This window comes from Elephas maximus, chromosome 26 (assembly GCF_024166365.1).
Source record: "Elephas maximus indicus isolate mEleMax1 chromosome 26, mEleMax1 primary haplotype, whole genome shotgun sequence".
Classification (NCBI taxonomy): domain Eukaryota; kingdom Metazoa; phylum Chordata; class Mammalia; order Proboscidea; family Elephantidae; genus Elephas; species Elephas maximus.
Window position 1 is genome coordinate 20,413,789 of NC_064844.1, and position 23,105 is coordinate 20,436,893.

At 41.0% G+C, this 23,105-nt stretch overlaps 1 pseudogene; it reads right to left on the bottom strand.

Annotated features, from left to right (window-relative positions):
- Window positions 1-19,208: 19,208 nt before the first annotated feature.
- LOC126067927 (ribosomal biogenesis factor-like) lies at window positions 19,209-19,556 on the bottom strand (annotated as a pseudogene).
- Window positions 19,557-23,105: the final 3,549 nt, after the last annotated feature.

Here is a 23,105-nt window from a genome sequence, read left to right on the forward strand (position 1 = left end):
ATCTGGTTTTTGGTCACTAGTGTTCAATGCATCATATCTATTCTTCAGATGGTCTCTAAATTCAGGTGGGTTATACTGAAGGTTATATTTTGGCTCTCGTGGACTTGCTCTGATTTTCTTCAGTTTCAGCATGAACTTGCATATGAGCAATTGATGGTCTGTTCCACAGTTGGCCCCTGGTCTTGTTCTGACTGATGATATTGACCTTTTCCATCATCTCTTTCCACAGATGTAGTCAATTTGATTTCTGTGTGTTCCATCTGGCGAGATCCATGTGTGGAGTCACCGTTTATGTTGGTGAAAGAAGGTATTTGCAATGAAGAAGTCATTGGTCTTGCAAAATTCTATCATTCGATATCCGGCATTGTTTCTATCACCAAGGCCATATTTTCCAACTACTGATCCTTCTTCTTTGTTTCCAACTTTCGCATTCCAATCAGCAGTAATTATCAATGCATCTTGATTGCACATTCAATCAATTTCAGACTGCAGCAGCTGATAAAAATCTTCTATTTTTTCATCTTTGGCCCTAGTGGTTGGTGCTTAAATTTGAATAATAGTCATATTAACTGGTCTTCCTTGTAGGCATGTGGATGTTATCCTATCACTGACAGAGTTGTACTTCAGGACAGATCTTGAAATGTTCTTTTTGATGATGAATGTGACACCATTCCTCTTCAATTTGTCGTTCTCGGCATAGTATGCCATATGATTGTCTGATTCAAAATGGCCAGTACCAGTCCATTTCACCTCACTAACACGTAGGATATTGATGTTTATGCATTCCATTTCATTTTTTGATGATTTCCAATTTTCCTAGATTCGTACTTCATACATTGCAGGTTCTAATTATTAATGGATGCTTGAAGCTGTTTCTTCTCATTTTGAGTCATACCACATTTGCAAATGAAGCTCCCAAAAGCTTGACTCCATCCAGATCATTACGGTCAACTTAACTTTGATGAGGCAGCTCTTTCTTCCTCAGTTGTCTTTTGAGTGCCTTCCAACCTGGGGAGCTCATCTTCCAGCGCCATATCAGACAATATTCAGCTGCTATTCGTAAGGTTTTCACTGGCTAATTCTTTTCAGAAGTAGACCTCCAGGTCCTTCTTCCTAGTGTGTCTTAGTCTGGGAGCTCATCTGAAATCTCTCTACCGTGGATGAACCTGCTGGTATTTGAATACGGATGACATAGCTTCTAGCATCACAGCAACACAAAAGCCCCCACAGCAAACTGACAAAAGAAGGGGAGGGGGGTGTCATAAAATTAGGAACTAACAGTAAAATGAAAGCCCAGAAATCACCATGCTTGGAAACCAAAAAGTTCACTTCTAAATAATTATGGGTTAAAAGGGAAGCACAAAGAAAATTACCCAGTATTTGGAACTGAATGACAGCAAAACACTATGAAACAAACAAATAGCATGTTCAACATTGTGGGACGCAGATAAAACAGTGTGCTTACTAGGAAGCAATAAAGATCGAACACAAATCATTCAGTGTTCAACTTACGGCTAGAAACTGGACAACAAACTGAACCCAACAAATGAAGAAGGGATGAAAGAATAAAGAGAAAAAGATGAATTAATGAAACAAAACAAAAAAGAGAGGGTCAATAAAATCAAAATCAGGTTTTTTGAAAACATAGAAAATAAGTAGATGTCTGGCAAAAGATGAGAAAAATAGAGAGGGCAGAGATACTATTTTTCACCTTTAGGACAATAGAGTGCACATAACTGCAAGTATAGTAGAGATTTTTTTTTTTTAATTCATTTAGAGATGACTTCGATATCTTTGATTGGCACTGAGCAGTTATTTCCACTGCCTTCTGTACCTTCCTGACTAAAGAGATTAAAAACTACATTTCTACTAGTTTTCTAGATGAGAATTAGGTTTGGTCTTTTAACCGCTCTTGTGGGAGATTTGGTGGGCAGAGGGGGCAGTGGCCATCACCCTGCAGCTTTTGACTGACTTTTTTTTCCACTGCCAAACAAAGTTGTGGAGACTCAGAGCCCAGGATCCAGCTTTGAGGGTTAGAGTCAGCTATAGTAGGAACAACCGAAGTCAGCGTCTCACCTGTAGTCACAGCTTGTGAGGGCCCAGCAGTGGTTTTAGTTGTGGCTTCCTGACCCTGGATGGCATCGACATATGTTCTCGAGCTCAGTTGTTCCCAAGCCAGTGTTTGGTTCCTCATTTTCCTGGTCATGGCACAATTGGCAGCTCCTCTGGAGGGTCAGTTTTAGATTGTTCTGGAAGTCATTGTAGGAGGCCCAGCCCTTTCAATTTTGTACCCAATTGCAACCAATTTCCTGTATTAAAACAGTGGTTTCCATTTCTTGCACTAAGAGATAACTGATGAAAAGACATAACTATTGACAATAGTCAACAGTACTATGCCAAGAAATTGGAAAACTTAAATGAATGGATAATTTCCTAGAAAGATATTACTAAAAGTGACCCCCAAAACAATAAAAACCTAAATACCAATCAACCAGCAAGTTGCCATCTGTCTTAGTTATCTAGTGCTGCTGTAACAGAAATACCACAAGTAGATGGCTTTAACAAACAGAAATTTATTTTCTTACAGTTTAGGAGGCTAGAAGTCCAAGTTCAGGGCTCTATCTCCAGGAGAAGGCTTTCTTTCTCTCTCAGTTCTGGCGGAAGTTCCTTCTCATCAATCTTCCCCTGGTCTAGGAGATTCCCAGTGCAGGGACCCTGAGTCCAAAGGATGCTCTCCACCCCTGGCCCTTCTTGCTTGGTGGTAGGAGGCCTCTCTCCTCTCTGCTTGCTTCTCTCTTTTATATCCTAAGAAAGACTTAATCAAGATAAAACTTAATCCTGTAAATTTCACTCTGCTAATTAACATAACTGCCCCTAATCTTGGCTCATTAACATCATAGCGGTTAGGTTTACAAAACATAGGATAATCATATCAGATCTAAAAATGGTGGACAGCCACACAATACTGGGAATCATGGCCTAGCCACGTTGACACATATTTTTGGAGAACACAATTCAATCCATAACACTGTCCAAGTCGATTCTGACTCATGGTGACTCCATGTGTGTCAGAGTAGAACTGTGTTCCATAGGGTTTTTAATGGCTGATTTTTTGGAAGTAGATAGCCAACCCTTTCTTCCAAGGTGCCTCTGGGTGGACTCAAACTGCCAACCTTCCAGTTAGCAGCTGCACATTAACTGTTTGCACCACCTAAACCGAAATACCGAACTCCTTGCTGTTGAGACCTACTTATAGTGACCCTATAGGACAGAGCATAACTCCCCCATAGGGTTTTCCAGGAATGCCTGGTGGATTTGAACTGCTAACCTTTTGGTTAGCAGCCAAACTCTTAACCACTACGCTACCAAGGTTTGCACCACTTAGGGACTCCAAAAACCTGATTTCCAGTTACCGTCAAGTTAATTCCGACTCATGGTGACCCCATGTGTTTCATAGTAGAACTCTGTGTTCCATAGGGTTTTCATGACAGTGATCTTTTTGCAGCAAATTGCCAGGCATTTCTTCTGAGACCCCTCTGGGTGGGTTTGAACCACCAACCTTTAGGTTAGTAGTCCAGTGCTTAACCATTTGCACAAACCAGGGACTCTTAAAAAAACAAAACAAAGAAGATTGGAACTCTCATATGCTGCTGGGGGGAAGTAAAATGGTATAACCAGTATGGAAAATGATATGGCGCTTTCTCAAAAAGCTAGAAATAGAAATACTATCCGATCCAGCAATCCCGCTCCTAGGTATATATCCAAGAGAAATAAGAGCTGTGACACAAATAGACATATGCACACCCATGTCCATTGCAGCATTATTTACAATAGCAAAAAGATGGAAACAGCCTATATGCCCATCAGTGGATGAACGGATAAACAAACTGTAGTACATACACACAGTTTAATACTACTCAATGGTAAAGGATATCCCTTAGAATCCCCAAAACATCGCACAACATGTATGAATCTGGAGGGCGTTATGCTGAGTGAAATAAGTCAATTGCAAAAGGACAAATATTGTATGAGATTACTATTATAAAAAGTCAAGAAAAAGTCACGTAGATGGAAATATTTTTTGATGGTTACTAGGGATGGGAGGGAGGGTGAGGGGAAACCACTAACTAGATAGCAGACTCGTACTAACTTTGGTGAAGGGAGAGAAAATACACAATGTGGGGGGATCAGCACAATGTAATCAAGGTAAAGGAAGACATTGAAAGGTACACAAGTGTAAAATGCAACAATGGTAAATACTAATGGTATATACAGTCCTGCAACAACAGTAATGACAAACAATAATGTACGAGTGGATACTTAGACAGATATGTAAGCTGAACAGGGGTGGGGAGGCATATGAAAGTACACCCACACACATATATATTTGTGCATGTTGCAAATAAACCCATGAATGCAATAGTATGCACAGGGAACACAGTCATAAAAACTTAGCCATAACCATGTCCTTCTCAGGACTGAGATACTGGATTTGAGAGCTAGGGACCATGCTCTCAGGGGATCAATCGGCATATCATAATCCATATAGACATCTAGGTCAATTGGCATATCATAATCCACATAGACAATGTTCTACAGCCTACCTTGGTGAGTAGCGACTAGGGTCTTAAAAAGCTTAAGAGCAGCCATCTAACATGCAACAATTAAGTCTTTTCCTGCCTGGAAGCAAAGAAGAGTGAAGAAAACCAAAGACTCAAGGAAACAATCAGTACAGAGGACTAATGGACCACATGACCCATGGCCTCCACTAGCCTGAGACCAAAAGAACTAGATGGTGCCTGGCTACAACTACCAACCACTCTAACTGGGATCACAATAGTAGGTCATGGAGAGAATGGGAAAGGTATGTAGAAGAAAATCTAAACTCATATGTAAGACCAGACTTACTGGTCTGATAGAGACTGGTGGAACCCCCAAGACTATGGCCTTTAGACGCCCTTCAAACTTGCAACTGAAATCACTCCTGGAGATCACATTATAGCCATATGGTAGACAGGCCTATACAATGAACAATAATACCAGTGACAAATGTATTCCCTAGAACAATCAATTAGAGAAGACCTAAAGATAGCATTTGACCAAAAGCAAAGGTCAGAAGGACGGTAGGGCAGGAAAGCTGGGCGAATGGACACAGGGAACCCAGGGAGGCAGCGGGAGAGTGCTGACACATTCAGGGGTTTGCAGCCAATGTCACGAAACAAGCTGTGTATAAATTGTTGAATGGGAAACTAATTTGCCCTGTAAACTTTCACCTAAACTACAATAAAGATGTTAAAAACAAAACAAAACCTGAATTGACTGATAGTAATAAAGTAAACTGAATAAGTAGTCAAAGCTTCCTCCCTCCATGTCCTCAGGCAAGGACTACCAGGCCTAGATAGTTTTATGGGTCAGTTTACTAGGAAAAAGTTATTCCCCGTATCATGCAATTTATTCCAGAGACAAGAAAAATATAGGGCAAGTTGCTTAACTCATTTTGTGATACTGTGAAGATAGTATAAGCTTACTGTCTAAATTGGATAAGGACAGTACAAGAAAAGAAAAGTAAAAAAAGAGCAATCTCAAAAACATAAATGCAAAAAATCTAATTAAATTATTAAAACTTCCAATCCAGCATTGCATTTTAAAAATCATCCTGACCATGGGTGGGGTTTATCTCAGGATAATATTAGAAAAATATATGAATGTAATTAAGTCACTATATTAAAAGATTGAAGGAGAGAAACACCCTAGAATTATAACAGATCCAGAAAGGGCATTCAGGAAAATGTAACACCAATTCATGATAAAAAATTCTTGGCAAACTAGGAATCAAAGAACCCTTCCTAATTTGACAAAGGATTTTTACCAGCAGCCCACAACATGTATCACTGTCAGGGGTTAAACCTCAGAAGCATTTCCACTAACGTCAGGAACTTGACAAGGATACCTGTGGTTATCACTGTGGTTCTCGTCACACAACGTTATAAGAAAATCCACGAAACCAGGAAGCATTGGAACTAATAAGGATGTTTGACAGGTTGGCTGAATTCAAGCTCAACGTAAAAAAACAATAACATTCTTTTACATCAGAAATAACCAATTAGGGCACATGTTTAAAAAAAGAGAGAGAGAGACGCCATTCACATTAGCAAGACAAAATAAGATAGTTAAAAATAAAACTTGGACTTCTAATAAAAATACATTTAAAGGCACATAAGACAAACTGAGTAAACCATGATTATGGAAGGGAAGACTCAATAATCTCAAAATGGCAATTCTTCCTAAGTTGATCTACAAATTTAATGTGAAACAATAATACCGAGAAGATTTTGTGTGTGTGTGTGTGACACACGACAAAAAAAAATTTTTTTAATTTGTATGCAAGGTGAAGCATTAAGACAATACAAACCCAATGCTGAAAAAGAGTAAGTACCAGAGGTCAAGCCATTATTCATGTACAGTAATTAAAATGATGGATATTGGTGCAGATATAAACAAATCAGTGGAACAGAACAGAAAATCCATACATAGACCCAAGCATATAAGAACTTGGTGTATGAGGTAGGCTCACAAATCAGTGAGAAGGATGAATGTTTAATAACTTTTATTAGGAAAATCAGCATCCGGTAATCAGATGAAACCAACTCCTATCATACAATGCACAAAAAGTAAATCCCCAATGAATTAAAGATCTGAGCATGAAAAACAAAACTTTAAAACTATTAAAAGGAAAGTATTTCTTTAAAAATATATAAAGAGGGACAAAAACAAATTTAACTACATTAAAATACAAAACCTTTTTATAACAAACATCACCATCCATAAAATTAAAAGACAAATAACAGACTGAGAGAAGAAGAAAAGTGAAATATTTTTAATAGATGTGTTTTAGTGTGTTAGACTAGCATGACTTCTGAGATAATCAAAAACCCGTTGCTGTCAAGTCAATTTCAACTCATATAGGACAGAGTAGAACTGCCCCATATGGTTTCCAAGGAGTGGTTGGTGGATTTGAACTACTGACCTTTTTGGTTAACAGCTGAAAATCTTTTTGATTGCACCTTTCTTTTTAAACATTTCCATGGGGATAATCATTTCCTGCTCCTAGGTAAAAACCATGGCATATTCGAGACTTCATTCTTAGGTAATGAAAAAAAAACAAAACCAAACCCATTGCCATCAAGTCGATTCCGACTCATAGCAACCCTATAGGACAGAGTAGAACTGCCCCATAGAGTTTCTAAGGAGCGCCTGGCAGATTTGAACTGCCAACCCTTTGGTTAGCAGCCGTAGCACTTAACTACTACACCACCAGCGTTTCCTCTTAGGTAATAGGAAGTCTTAAAGTCACTTTAAGGCACAATCCGAGTCTCACTTTATAAATTTCAATGTTCGTCTAAGATCTTAATAAAAACTCTGAACTTGATTTAAAGTCAAAATTTCTTTCCTTTTCCAACTTAGATCTACTTCAAGTGGGAAGCCAATAGGAGAGAAGACGAGCATGGTTGGCATTTTTCTCTAATTCTTTGTCTTGGGCTCTTTCAAGCCTCCATCCCTGAGTTTGCTGCCCAATTTCTTATCCTTCCAGGGCCCGGGAGGAGGAATGAGGGCTGGTAAGTAGGTGGGAAAGGTCCTGTCATAACCGGGCTTTTAACTCTGGGCGTGGTGTTTTTTCTCTGGTGAGCAGTTTTATGGCCTCTTAGTGAGCTGAAAGGGACTGGTATTGGCTATTTTGAATCAGACAATCATGGTCTACTATGTTGGGAACGACAAACTGAAGAGGAATGGCATCACATTCATCATCAAAAAGAACATTTCAAGATCTATCCCGAAGTACAATGCTGCCGGTAATAGGGCCTGCCAATAATAGGATAATACCCACACACCTACAAGGAAGATCAATTAATACAACTATTATTCAAATTTACACACCAACCACTAATGCCAAAGATGAAGACATTGAAGATTTTTACCAACTTCTGCGTCTGAAATTGATCAAATGTGCAATCAAGATGCATTGATAATTACTGGTGATTAGAATACAAAAGTTGGAAACAAAGAAGAAGGAACAGTAGTTGGAAAATATGGCGTCGGTGATGGAAACAATGCTGAAGATCACATGATAGAATTTTGCAAGACCAACAATTTATTCATTGCAAATACCTTTTTCAACAACGTAAACCACAACTATACACATGGACCTCACTGGATGGAAAACACAGGAATCAAATTGAGTACATCTGTGGAAAGAGACACTGGAGAAGCTCAATATCATCAGTCAAAACAAAGCCAGGGGCCGACTATGAAACAGACCATCAATTGCTCATATGCAAAGTTAAGTTGAAGCTGAAGAAAATTAATACAAGTCCACGAGAACCAAAATACACTTGAATTTGGAGACCATCTTAAGAATAGATTTGATTCATCGAACACTAATGACCGAAGGCCAGACGAGTTGTGGGATGACATCATGGATATCATACATGAAGAAAGCAAAAGGCCATTAAAGAGACAGGAAAGAAAGAAAAACCAAAATGGACATCAGAAGAGACCCTGAAACTTGCTCTTGAATGTAGAATAACTAAAGCTAAAGGAAGAAATGATGAAATAAAAGAGCTGAACAGAAGATTTCAAAGGGCAGCTCGAGAAGACAAAGTAAATTATTATAATGAAATGTGCAAAGATCTGGAGTTAGAAAACCAAAAGGAAAGAACACACTCAGTGTTTCTCAAGCTGAAAGAACTGAAGAGAAAATTCAGGCCTCAAGTTGTAATATTGACAGATTCTATGGGCAAAATGTTGAATGATGCAGGAAGCAGCAAAAGAAGATGGACGGAATACACAGACTAACTGTACCAAAAAGAATTGGTCAATGTTCAACCATTTCAGGCGGTAGCATATGATCAAGAACTGATGGTATTTTAGAAAGAAGTCCAAGCTGTACTGAAGGCATTGCCCAAAAACAAGGCTCCAGGAATTGACAGAATACCAACTGAGTTGCTACAACAAACAGATGAAGCACTGAAAGTGCTCACTTGTCTATGCCAAGAAATTTGGAAGGCAGCTACCTGGCCAACTGACTGGAAGAGATCCATATTTGTACCCATTCTGAAGAAAGGTGCTCCAACAAAATGCAAAAATTATTGAACAATGTCATTAATATCACACGCAAGTAAAATTTTGCTGAAGGTAATTAAAAAACGTTGCAGAGTACATCAACTGGGAACTGCCAGGAATTTAAGCCAGACTCAGAAGAGAACATGGAATGAGGAATATCATTGCTGATGTCAGATGGATCTTGACTGAAAGCAGAAAACTCCAGAAAGATGTTTACCTGTGTTTTATTGACTATGCAAAGGCATTCAACTGTGTGGATCATGACAAATTATGGATAACATTTCAAAGAATGGGAATTCCACTTAATTGTGCTCATGTGGAACCTGTACATAGACCAAGAGGAAGTTGTTCGAACAAAACAAGGGGATACTGTGTGGTTTAAAATCAGGAAAGGTGTGCATCGGGGTTGTATCTTTTCACCATACTTACTCAAACTGTATGCTGTGCAAATAACCTGAGAAGCTGGACTGTATGAAGCACACAGCAACAGGATTGGAGGAAGACTCATTAACAACCTACCATATGCAGAGAGGACACAGCCTTGCTTGCCTATGAGCGAAGAGGACTTGAAGAGCTTACTGATGAAGATCAAAGGCTACAGCATTCAATATGGATTACACCTCAACAAAAAGAAAACAAAAATCCTCAAAACTGGACCAATAAGCAACATCATGACAAATGGAGAAAAGATTGAAGTTGTCGAGGATTTCATTTGACTTGAATCCACACTGAATGCCCATAGAAGCAGCAATCAAGAAATCAAAAGACACATTGCATTGGGCAAATCTGTGGCAAAAGACCTCTTTAAAATGTTAACAAGCAAAGACATCACTTTGAGGACTAAGGTGCGCCTACCCCAAGCCATGATATTTTCAGTTGCCTCATATGCATGCAAAAGCTGGACAATGGATAAGGCAGACCGAAGAAGAATTGACGCCTTTGAATTACGGTGTTGGTAAAGAATATTGAATGTACCATGGACTGCCAGAAAAACAAACAAGTCTGTCTTGGAAGAAGTATAGGCAGAGTGCTCTTTGAAAGTGCGGATGGTAAGACTTTGTCCCACATACTTTGGACATGTTATCAGGAGAGACCAGTCCCTGCATAAGGATATCATGCTTGGTAAAGTAGAAAGGTAGGGGAAAAGAGGAAGACCCTCAACGAGATAGAGTGACACGGTGGTTGCAACAGTGGGCTCAAACATCGCAATGATTATGAGAATGGCCAAGGGTCAGGTAGTGTTTTGTTCTATTGTATATAAGGTAGCTATGAGTGGGAACCAACTAGAGGGCACCTAACAACAACAAGGGAACTCTCTCCTGCAGGCCCTTAACACTGATAGATAAGTCTCCATTATGGGTGTTGCTTGTGTCTCTCTCTAGCCCCTAGGAGCTGGGTTTCATCTCTAGCTTCTTGTAGCTGGTTTCCCTTGTCTCCTTCACTTGAGCACCATTGAACAGGACCAAGACCATCCATGCCAACCCTCTCCCACACTGCCAACTTCTTGTTCACGGGAACATTCATGCATCCTTTGTCCTCACAAACTCTGGGAGAGCAGCAGATGCTGACACATCAGCAGCCTCCTGGCTCTCTACTTTAAAGCAATTAGTTCTCCTGCCTACTCTCTGGGTTTCCCAAACAGGAGTCAGATTCTGGTCCACAGTGCCCCTCAACTACGTTGTTGTTAGTTACCATCGAGTCAACTCTGACTCATGGTGACCCCATGTACAACAAAATGAAAAGTTGGTCAGTCCTGCACCATCTTCACAATCGTTGCTCAAGTCCATTGCTGTGCCAACACGTATTTTTAGTGCCTTCCAACCTAGGGGCTCATTTTTTCAGCAGTATGTTGTTGTTAGGTGCTGTTGAGTCAGTTCCAGCACTATATTGGACAATACTCCGTCGTGATCCATAAGATTTTCAGTGGCTAAATTTCAGAAGCAGATTGCCAGGGCTTTCTTCCTAGTCTCTCTTAGGCTAGATGCTCTGCTGAATCCTGTCCACCGTGGATAACCCTGCTGGTATTTGAAATACTGGTAACGTACTTTGAGCATCATAGCACCACACAAGCCACTACAGTATGACAAATTGACAGATGTGTGGTGGCCCCTCAACTATAGGGACATGCACATTGAGCTCCCTAAGTGGTATTGTAGAAGCCCATTTTCTCTAACTTTGAGGTGAAGGAGAAAGCACCCTTGAGCCCAGAGCTGAGCTGGGATGGAATGGTGTCTTAGTCAGGCTTCTCTAGAGAAACAGAACCAGTGGTGTATATATATACATAGATAGATATAAAAAAAAATATAGATAGATATAGATATATATAAATATATAGATATGTATGTATAAAAATATATATATATAAAGAGAGAGAGATTCACTGATTGATTTACTTCCAGGGATTGATTCATTATGTGGGCTGGAATGTCCAAAATCTATAAGTCAGGTAATATGCTGGAGATCCTCCTGGCTCACAGACTTGTGGGGGCTGGCAAGTGCAAAATCTGTAGGTCAGGTGGTAGGCTAGAGACTTCTGCAGGCTTGGATCCCAAGATCCATAGGTCAGGTGACAGGAAGAATGCAGAATAGAGAGAGAGTGAATTCTGCCACAATATTTATAGTCTGAAGTCAGACTGTGCTCTAAGGAACTCCCCTTTTTAACTGATTGATTGATTATATTACATTACGGAAAGTGATTACATCACATTGCTTTAGATTACATTATGTAACAGCAACCAGTCTAGTGTTTGGCAAAACCACTAGGAACCATAGTTCAGTCAAGTTGACACATAAAATTAACCATGACAGATAGGTATTGCTCATAGCACAACTGTGAGTCTTTCCAAAGAATTCTCTCTCCACATTCTGACCCTTTGTTATGTTCTTGACCTGGGTGAGGTGTCTAAGAATAATTGAACTGGTTTTCTGAAATTTCCTTTGTAAATTCTATATATGGACATCCAGGCTCACATTTACTCTGGTACTTGGTATATAACCTATCAGTGCCTGCATCAAAATTGTAGCAGAAGGAACCCCACTTTAACATTCTGTTTCACTCTTCTATGCTGGAACAGTACCCAAAATAAAGAACTTCTACGAATCAAAAAGAAAAAGACAACTCAGTATAAGAAAAAATGGCAAAGGCTATATAACAGAAAATTCACAAAATATGAACCCTGTGGGGCAATGGACATACGACAGATGCTGAGGGTGGGAGCTTCCTGCAGAGCCAGAGCTCCCAGAGGTTGGGGCAGCGCTTGTTTGCCTTTTCGGGTGAGTATTGTTCGCAGTGTCTGCATGTTAAAACTCCTTTTCCTTTTCTCCCAGGAGCTCTGGGGATGCTGGTGCAAGTGAGACTCCTGAGGCCCTGTCCTGTTTGTCCTGAGTCTCCAGAGTGAGTGTTTCTCCTGCTGCCGGGACACATGATGACATTTCCCCTCCAAGTCTGATCCTTGGCGTGAGCAACCTCAGCCTGCTTGCCTTATGTGCATCCTGTCACTTGCAGACCACTTCTTCTACTGTTGCAAATTGGATTTGCTGCAAGGACACTTCAGAATTAATAAGCAGATTGCATGTATCAGAAGTACCCAGTGCTTTAAATCGTAGTGGGGTTTCCTTTAGGAGCAGCTGCCACGTTTCTCAGATGCTGTTTTTGTGCTCTTTATCCCTAAAGGATTGGCTTCTGTTGGGAGATTGTTTAGTTTTGAAGGTTATAATAATTATCAAAGCCATTCTGAGCATTCCATAATGTTGTGTGTCTCAAAAGCTCATTGTACGGCTTAGATTTGTCACGGGTGGCGGATCAAATCCCGACTCCCAGTCGTTTTTCTTGTGGGCTGTTTTGTCTCAGCTTTCTTGGGAGGAGGAGATTGGACATTTAGCCAACTGGACTGGGCAAAACCAGAGCCACCGAAATGGTGGGGCAGCCGGGGCCAAGAGCACTGGCCTGAGTCAAACTCCCAAGCGAGATATTTTTTCCTTGATTTTAAGCCTGATATTGTTGAGTCGATTCTGACTCTTGGTGACCCCAGGTGTGAAGAGTGGAACTGCTCCATAGGGTTTTCAAGGCCGTGGCCTTTTGGAAACAGATCACCAGGCCTGTCTTCGGAGATGCCTCCAGATGAGTTTGAACCACTAACCTTTCAGATGATAATTGAGTGCTTAACCTTTTGTGCCATCCAGGGACTCCATGAGGAAAAGACCTGGCTATCTGCTTCCATAAGGTTACAGCCAAGAAAACCCTGTGGGACAGTTCTATTCTGTCACACAGGGTCGCTATGAGGTGGAATCAACTCACCAGCACCCAACAATAACAACAACCTGCCTGATAGAGTTGCTGTAAAAATAAAATGGTAGAATACAAGGGACAGTGAACTGTAGACGAAGACTTAGAGATGTGAAGTTTTCTAATACATAGGACACCTGGCTACATCTTCTTAAAAATGTGTTCTCTGATTTTCCTTTATTAAATGAATTCAAACTCATGAAAGAGAGTTTTGAAAATACAATTAGAAAAAGAAAACACTTAGCCCATCTCACCATTCGAAGCACCCACGTTAACACTGTAATGTGTATCCTTCTTGCCATCATTGCATGTAGACTTGGGTTCAGTTTTTCATAATGTTGTAAACAGATGGAACAAAAAAATTTGTGTCACTTTTATACATAATACCACAAAACTTTCTCACATTTTTTCAGTTTTGGGAAACCATTTTTTTTTCTTTTCAATTTAGTATTTTGAATATGTAAACCCCAGCCTAACTATAGGCTTCAATCCCTTTCTCCCCCTATTCCGTTCCTTTCCTCCCCCTATCCAAAACCAGTTGCCAGTTGAATGGACTCCAACTTGTGGCAACCCCATGTGTGTCAACGTAGAACTGTGCCCCATAGGGTTTTCCATGGCTGAAGCAGTTTACCAGGCCTTTCTCCTGAGGACCCCCTGGGTGGACTCAAACCTCCAACCTTTCTGTTAGCAGCTGAGCCCTGTAACTGCACCACTCAGGGACTTCAGCCATTTTTATTTGTCTATGATGTATCTTTCCCGTAAATATTAGCATTTCCCCCTCCTTCCTGTACGAAAAGTACCATGCTAGATATACTGGTTTGCACCTTGATTTTTTTACTTAATAGTATAAGTGAAGACAATTCCATGTCAGTGATTAGACTTTTTCTTCATTGCTTTTTATGGCTCTCTTGTTTTTTTTTCTTGTATGGCTGTATTTCAGCTTATTCAACCAGTTCTCTGAATGATGAACATTTAGGTTTTTAAAAAAAAAATTTCTATATTACACATATTGCCCCAATGAATGGCCTTGTATAAACACAATTTTTAATGGTTTCAGAATGTACCTGACCTTACCCACTCACCAGTTTTCAAAGCAGTTGATGAATCCCCATCCTCTACCTTCTGCCCTGGATTCTCTCAGCCAGGCTCTGCATCATACATTCAAGACCCGGTCTCAGTCTGCTTTGCCTTGAGCTCCAGGATTAGCATCTCAACTTCCCCAGGGGACCTGATTGGATTCCTCCCCAGCTCTCATTATCCCCTGTGGGTCTGAGCAGAAAAGCCTGCAGGAACCCACTGAGCAGCCCTCCTCTTGTCTAGCTTCCTTCTGCAGGAATTTGAAGACATTACACCACAGTTTAGTTTGTCATTCCCCAATTGTTTTTTTGTTTTGCTTTACTTTTATTATGAACATTTCAAACACACAGGAAAACAGAAAGAATGGGACAATGAAAACTCAATACACTCCACCCAGATTTGCTGTTAGGTGTCATCGAGTCAGTTCTGACTAATAGTGACCCTGTGTACAACAGAACAAAATACTGCCCAGTCCTGTGCCTTCCTCACAATCATTGTTATGTTTGAGTCCATTGCTGAAGCCACTGTGTCAATCCATCTCCTTGAGGGTCTTCCTCTTTTTTGCTGACCCTCTGCTTTAATCGAACATGATGTCCTTCTCCAGGGACTGGTCCCTCCTGATAACACATCCAAAGTATGTAAGATGAAGTCTTGCCATCCTTGCTTCTAAGGAACATTCTGGCTGTATTTATTCCAAGGCAGATTTGTTCGTTCTTCTGGCAGTCCATGGTATAGTCAATATTCTTCACCAACGCCATAATTGAAAGGCACCAATTCTTCAGTCTTCCTTTCCAGTCCAGCTTTCACATGCATAAGAGGTGACTGAAAACACCATGGATTGGGTACCTTAGTCCTTAAAGTGACATCTTTGCTTTTCAACACTTTAAAGAGGTCTTCTGCAGCAGATTTGCCCAACACAGTGCGTTGTTTGATTTCTTGACTGCTGCTTGCATGGGTAGTGATTGTGGATCCAAGTAAAATGAAGTCCTTGACAACTTCAGTCTTTTCTCGGTTTATCATGATGTTGCTTATTGGTCCAGTTGTAAGGATTTCTGTTTTCTTTATGTTAAGGTGTAATCTATACCAAAGGCTGTAGTCTTTGATCTTCATCAATAACTGCTTCAAGTCCTCTTCACTTTCAGTGAGTAAGGTTGTGTCGTCTGCGTAACACAGGTTGTTAATGAGTCTTCCTCCAATCCTGATGCCCTGTTCTTCTTCACATAGTCCAGCTTCTTGGATTATTTGCTCAGCATACAGGTTGAATAAGTATGGTAAAAGGATACAACTCTGACGCACACCTTTCCTGATTTTAAACCACACAGTATCCCATTGTTCTATTTGAACAACTGCCTCTTGGTCTATGTACAGGTTCCTCTTGAGCACAATTAAGTGTTCTGAAATTCCCATTCTTTGCAAAGTTATCCTTAATTTGTTATGATCCACACAGTCAAATGCCTTTGCATAGTCAATAAAATACAGGTAAACATCTTTCTGGTATTCTCTGCTTTCAGTCAAGATCCATCTTATATCAGCAGTTATATCCCCTGCTCCGGGTCCTCTTCTGAATCCTTCTTGAATTTCTGGAAGTTCCCTATCGATATACTGCTGCAATCATTTTTGAATGATCTTCAGCAAAATTTTATTTGTGTGTAGTATTAATGATATTGTTCAATAATTTCTGCATTCTGTTGGATCACCTTTCTTTGGAATGGGCACAAATATGAGTCTTTTCCAGTCTGTTGGCCAGGAAGCTGTCTTCCAAATTTCTTGACATAGGCGAGTGAGTACCTCCAGCATTGTATCCATTTGTTGAAACATTTCAATCAGTATTCTGTTAATTCCTGGAGCCTTGTTTTTCTTTTTTAATTGTTATTGTGCTTTAAGTGAAAGTTTACAAATCAAGTCAGTCTCTCGTACAAACATATAAAAGAAAAAACATATACACCTTGCTAAATACTTCTAATTGCTCTCCCCCAATGAGACAGCCCGCTCCTTCCCTCCACTCTCTCTTTTCATGTCCATTCTGCCAGCTTCTAACCCCCCTGCCCTCTCATCTCCCCTCCAGATAGGAGATGCCAGCATAGTCTCAAGTGTCTACTTGATCCACTGCTCTCCTGCTCCCTCAGGGGTTCTCTTTTGTGTTCCCTGCCAGGACAGTCATCAGTTGTAGCCAGGAACTATCTAGTTCTTCTGGTCTCAGGCTAATATAGTCTCTGGTTTATGTGGCCCTTTCTGTCTCTTGGGCTCATAATTACCTTGTGTCCTTGGTGTTCTTCATTGTCCTTTGCTCCTGGAGCCTTGTTTTTTAACCAATGCCTTCAATCGGTCGCCTTCCTTCAGTACCATAAGTTTTTGATCATATGCACCTTCTGAAATGGTTTAACGTCAGCCACTTCTTTTTTGTACAGTGACTGTGTGTATTCCTTCCATCTTCTTTTGATGCTTCCTGTGTCATTTAATATTTTCCCTGTAGAATCCTTTAGTGTTGCAACTCGAGGCACTTGGATTTTCTCTTCAGTTCTTTCAGCTTGAGAAATGCTGAGCATGTTCTTCCCTTTTGGTTTTCTAATCCTAGGTCTGTGCACATTTCATTATAATATTTTACTTTGTCTTCTCAAGCTACCCGTTGGAATATTCTGTTCAGCTCTTTTACTTCATCATATCTTCCTATCCATTTAGCTACCCTATGTTCAAGAGCAAGTTTCAGAGTCTCTTTTGACATCCATTTTGGTCTTTTCTTTCTTATTAATGACCTCTTCCTCTCTTCATGTGTGATGTCCTTGATGTCATTCCACAACTTGTCTGGTCTTCAGTCATTAGTGTGCATTCTTGAGATGGTCTCCAAATTCAAGTGGGATATACTCAAGGTTGTATTTTGGTTCTCGTGGCCTTGTTCTAATTTTCTTCATCTTTAACTTAAACTTGCATATGAGCAATTGATGGTCTGTTCCACAGTTGGCCCCTGACCTTGTTCTGACTGATGATATCGAGCTTTTCCATCATCTCTTTCCACAGATGTAATCAATTCGATTCCTGTGTGTTCCATCTGGGGAGGTCTATGTGTATAGTTGCCATTTGTGTTGTTGAAAAAAAGTATTTGAAATGAAGAAGTCATTAGTCTTGCAATATTCTATCATGCGATCTCCAGTGTTGTTTCCATCACCAAGGCCATATTTTCTAACTACCAGGCCTTCTTTGTTTCCAACTTTTGCATTCCAATCACCAGTAATTATCAATGCATCTTGATTGCATGTTTGATCAATTTCAGAGTGCAGAAGTTGATAAAAATCTTTAATTTCTTCATCTTTGGCATTAGTGGTTGGTGTGTAAATTTGAATAATAGTCATATTAACTGGTCTTCCTTGTAGGGATATGGATATTATCCTATCACTGACATTAAGGTATTTCTGGATAGGTCTTGGAATGTTCTTTTTGATGGTGAATGTGACATCATTCCTTTTCAATTTGTCACTCATGGCATAGTATACCATATGACTGTCTGATTCAAAATGGCCAATACCAGTCCATTTCAGCTCACTAATGCCTAGAATATAGATCTTTATGGTTCCATTTCATTTTTGACAACTTCCAATTTTCCTAGATTCATACTTCGTACATTCCTTGTTCTGATTATGTTTGCAGCTATTTCTTCTCATTTTTTGTCATGCCACCTCAGCAAACGAAGGTCTCAAAACTTGACTCCATCCAAGTCATTAAAGTTGACTCTATTTTGAGGGGAAAACCTGGTGGCATAACTGGTTAAGAGCTATGGCTGCTAACCAAAAGTTTAGCTGTTCAAATCCACCAGCTGCTCCTTGGAAACTCTATGGGGCAGTTCTACTGTGTCCTATAGGGTCACTATGAGCTGGAATCGACTCGACGGCAATGGGTTTGGTTTTTTCACTCTACTTTGAGGAGGCAGCTTTTCCTCAGTTGCCTTTTGAGTGCCTTCCAACCTGAAGGGCTCATCTTTGGCACTATATCAGACAATGTTCTGCTGCTATTCATAAGGTTTTCACTGGTTAATTTTTTTCAAAAGTAGACCTCCGGGCCCTTCTTCTAGTCTGTCTTAGTCTAGAAGCTCAGCAGAAACCTGTCCACCATGGGTGACCCTGCCAAGTCAAGTGGGGACCCAGATTTAAAAATTAACATTTTGCCATATTTGATTTGTCTATGTATATTTTTTCCTGAGCTATTTTAAAGAAAAACTATAGACATTATGATGCTTCACATCTATATACTTTGGCATACAACCCCAAAATAAGGATATTCTCCATCATAAACACCATTATCACACCTGACAAAGGAAATAATAACTTTCTAATTTCTAATACCCAGTGCATATTGAAATTTCCCTGGTTGTTTAAAAAATATCTGTATAACTTTTTTTTTTTTTTTACATCCTGGATCCAGCTAGATTCAACCAAGTACCAGGGACTGTATTTGGTTACGTCTCTTCCTAGTACAGTTCCTCTCCCACGCCCCTTTTTATTTTCATCAAACTGACTTATGGAAGAGGCCTGGCCAGTTGTCCTGAGCACGTCTCACATTCTGGGTTTGTCTGTTTCCTTGTAGTGTCATTTCCCTTGTTCCTTTATCCCCTGTGTTGTTCCCCTCTTTGTTTTCTTAAAGTTTAGTTCACTTCATTTGGTCTGTTTTTTTTTTTAAGTTGTATAAAACATTGAATTTATTGGTCTTTGGGGGAATTTGATGTATCACCACTGAATTACAATGGAGCCATTAATCTTGTAGCCTCGTCAGTGTTAACTGGATCGTTTTCATGATGCTGCTGAGGAATCATTGTTTCTGCAGAGGTTCAAGAGAAAGGCCTTCTGAGAACTGCGTAAGTTCCTTTTGTCTGTCTACAGAAGCTTTGTTTACTCTGTTAACTTTTTCATCATTCACAATGTTTTTTTCTTAAGATTTATGGTAACTGGTTTTGTTTGTTTTTAGACTTTAAGTTTTTCTGGCTGACTGCATGAAGTACAGTCCTGGACTTCTGCCCTCTTAGTTTATTCTTGGCAATTGTCTTCGATACCTGCCTGCAGGTCCTCAAGCCCCAGGTGACTCCCATCTGCCTGTTGCTTTGTTTCAATCTCTTTCCCAGGGAGGTTTTCCTCTACTGTCGGTGACCCTGGGCTGATTGGAAGCTCTGTGCTGATTACTGAGTGCTTACCTCACTGTAGGTCCATCCTTATTGTCTGGGTCCTATCCTCAGAGGTCGCCTGATGTCAATAAGTCACATTCCCCAAGAAGACACTGCCAATTTCCTGCATGGAGGGTGTATGCCTGTGAGTCAGTAAGGGAGGAAGCTCCCGCTGTTTTTCCCAATAGACACACAGTGACTGTTGTTTCTCAGACCAGAGGCCTCTCCTTGTTCTGTCCAGAGAATAAACCTCTAGTCTTCTGCTGGGGTAAGGAGTCCTGGTGGCACAGTGGTTAAAGCCATTGATTGTTAACCGAAAGGTCGGTGGTTTGAAGCTGCCAGCGGCTCTGTGGGAGAAAGATGTGGCAGTCTGCTTCCAAAGAGATTTACAGACTTGGAAACCCTATGGGTTTGTTATGAGTTGGAATCGACTTGAGGGCAGTGGGGTTTGGGATCTACTGGGGTGGAGGAGGAACTGTCGTCTGGGAGAGGGGATCTAGGGTCTAACTGCTTCTTAACCAGCCTTTCCACCAATTCTTCTGCTTTTCGCTCCACCTTCACTGCTACTACCCAAGGTACCTGCAGCTGCTAATTCCTGAGTCTTTGCAGAGTGCTGTGTAAAGGGACTGTTTTTTTTTTTTTCCCCTACCTGCTGCTTTATAATATGGCATTCTTGGAACTGCCTAAATCACTTGCCATTTCTCCACCTGCTTTCCAGCTTCCAAAATGCTATCGCTGTTGTCTCCACTCCTGTTCTTCTTGACCCTGCGGGTTCCTATTCACAAACTCCTCTACCGGAGCTTTACAGGGCTGTGGGGGTGCAGGAGTAAATCGACCGGCTTTATCCATTCTTTGGGTTAGAAAACTGCTTTGATGAGCCATAGCAGGGCCCCTGGCATTCAGATACAGGTGCGGGCAATGCCAAGAGGAAGCAGAGTTGCTCAGTGTTATGACCGAGGAGGAATTTGAATTTCTGGAGAGAAGTCAGAGGTCTGAGACTAGGGGAAAAGGGAAACAAGATGCGAGAAAGGCGCAGTTGTGACAAGGGTCTAGAGAGAGGAGCCAAGGTGATGGAGGTAAGTTTCGGTGAAAGGGAGCCAATGAATACAACCCTATGGGTGGGGCCAGCTGGAAAGCTTTGGAACAGAGACACTTGCTAATCAACTTTTGGTGTTGATGGTCCTCTCTCTCCCTGTCTAATTCCCCCTTCCTTTTTAGTAGTTTATATCTGGACACAGTGCCACGTGGAAAAAAAAAAAAAAAGCACATTTCCCAGCTTCCCTTGCAGCCAGTCATGGTCATGTGACCAAGTTCTGGCCAATAAATGTAAGTAGGAGTGTTATGTTGGAATCCCAGGAAAGCTACTCAAACAGAGTTTGTTCAGCTGGGATAATCTCTTTTTGTCCATCTGCCTTTCCTTTTTCCAGTCTGCAATTTGGAAACAATGACTGGAGCTCCAGCAGTTATCTTCTGCCATGAAGCAACCTTGCGGGAGGAGAGAGAAAGACAGGAGTCTGGGCTTAAAGATACCATGAAGTTGCCATATATATCAGCTCCAGACTGGTTTCCTCTGCTCTTATTATTATTATATTTAATATAAAAGGTAAGTTAAAATATTTTCCTGTTTTACTATAATAATTGACAGCAACAGCAAAACAGTTGCTATTGGGTCAATTCTGACTCATGGCAACCCCATGGGTGTCATAGTAGAACTGTGCTCCATAGGGTTTTCGATGGCTGATTTTTTGAAAGTGGATCACCAGGCCCCTCTTCCAAGGCACTGCTGGTGAACTTGAACTTCCAACATTTTGGTTAGTAGTCTGAGTACATTAACTATTTGCACCACCCAGAGACTTCATCGTAATAATAGATACTAGTTACCACATGTTAGTACTGCTCTAAGTACTCGACTTATATACTAACTCATTTAATCCTCACAACAACGCCATAAAGTAGGTACCGTTATTTTCCCAGTTCCATGGGTGAGGAATAAGGCACAGAAAGATTAACAAATTTGCCTAAAGTCACATAGATAGTAAAGGCTGGTAAACCAGGCCATCTGGGCTTACAGATACTGTCCTATGCTGCCTTAAACTGCAGTATCATAGCCAAATGCAATCCTAACTGATACAATTGTGCTAGAATTCCCCCGAGCCCGCCACACACCACAGTCTTGTATTACTGGTGACTTTTCAGTATTCATGGTGAATGAATTGAAGAGACAAGGCAATGGAAGTAAGCACAGCACTCCCTGCTGATGCCCACCCCCGACACCCTCCCCCACCCCACCCTGTGAAGAAAGGGGTTTCTGGTTGTGACCAGGAGTGGAGCAAGCAGAGGCCCAAGGAGAAGCAGAGACTGGAGGAAGAAACCAGGGGGCCTGGAAGGGCAGGGAGATGTGGGCTTCAGCATGAATCAATCAAGAGCAGATGGGAGATGAAGCCGCCTTTCTCCAAACATATTAGAGGAAGGTGGCAGAGAGAGATGCTTAAGTTCACGGCTCTAAACATTTCCAACACTTAGCATCATTTTCTCAGGACTGATTCCCAGGCTGGGCTGTGGTACATCTTGACTTTGTTTGAATTGAATTGATGAGAGGATTTAAAAAAAAAAAAAATCCCCATATAATCTGCTATATGTCTGGCAGGGAAAATTAGGGGCCAAATTTGAAGATACTAATAAGGGCATGGCACCATAAAACCATCTTTATTAACTGAATTAATCAAAGACAAGAGATGGGCGTGCGCTGGAGAGTCATTCTTTTGATTAACCAGGAGGCTCAAGAAGCTGTAGAGAGGAATTTGGGCTGGCCCTGTTGCTACCTTATCTCTTTGAAAATTCAATGTCTGGGAGCATAAATTTCAGTTCTTGTTCCCCAAGCTGATTGTAAATAAACCAAACTCAGGGAAACCTTTGCAAGCTTGAAGTGTTTGAAGCAGATAGTTTGAGCTCGAGCTAATTAGCGTGGCGTTATGGGGCTGAGCCAGGTCAGTCAGCTTGCCCTGGGTCCTTAGGCTGCTCCCAGGAACTTGTCTCCTGGTTATGGAAGTGAGGAGACTGTGGGGGTCCTCGAGAGGAGGTGTAGGGTAATGCTATTAAGCTATATCCAGCCCCTCCTAAAGGGATCAGCTTTGCTCTCCCCAAAGCATGCTGGGGATGAATTCAGAATGGACTCGGGCTAAGGTACAAGGCCGAGAGTGGCAAGACTGGACCAGTGGCCAAGGCCGAGGAATACCTTAGCAACAGGAAGGAAAACATGTGGGCCTAGACGTGAGGTCCTTGGGAACACTGACTGCCCAAGGACATGGGAGAAAAACAATGAGCCTTGGTCCCAAGCCTTGGTCTGTTACTAGGTGGTTACAGAGTGCTAACTGGTCCAGCCGCCGCCCTGGGCCATGTTCTTGTAAGTAAGCTTCCCAAATAAACCATACATATGTCATGATCGCTGGTTCCAGAGTCTTTCTCCATCTCTTGGAG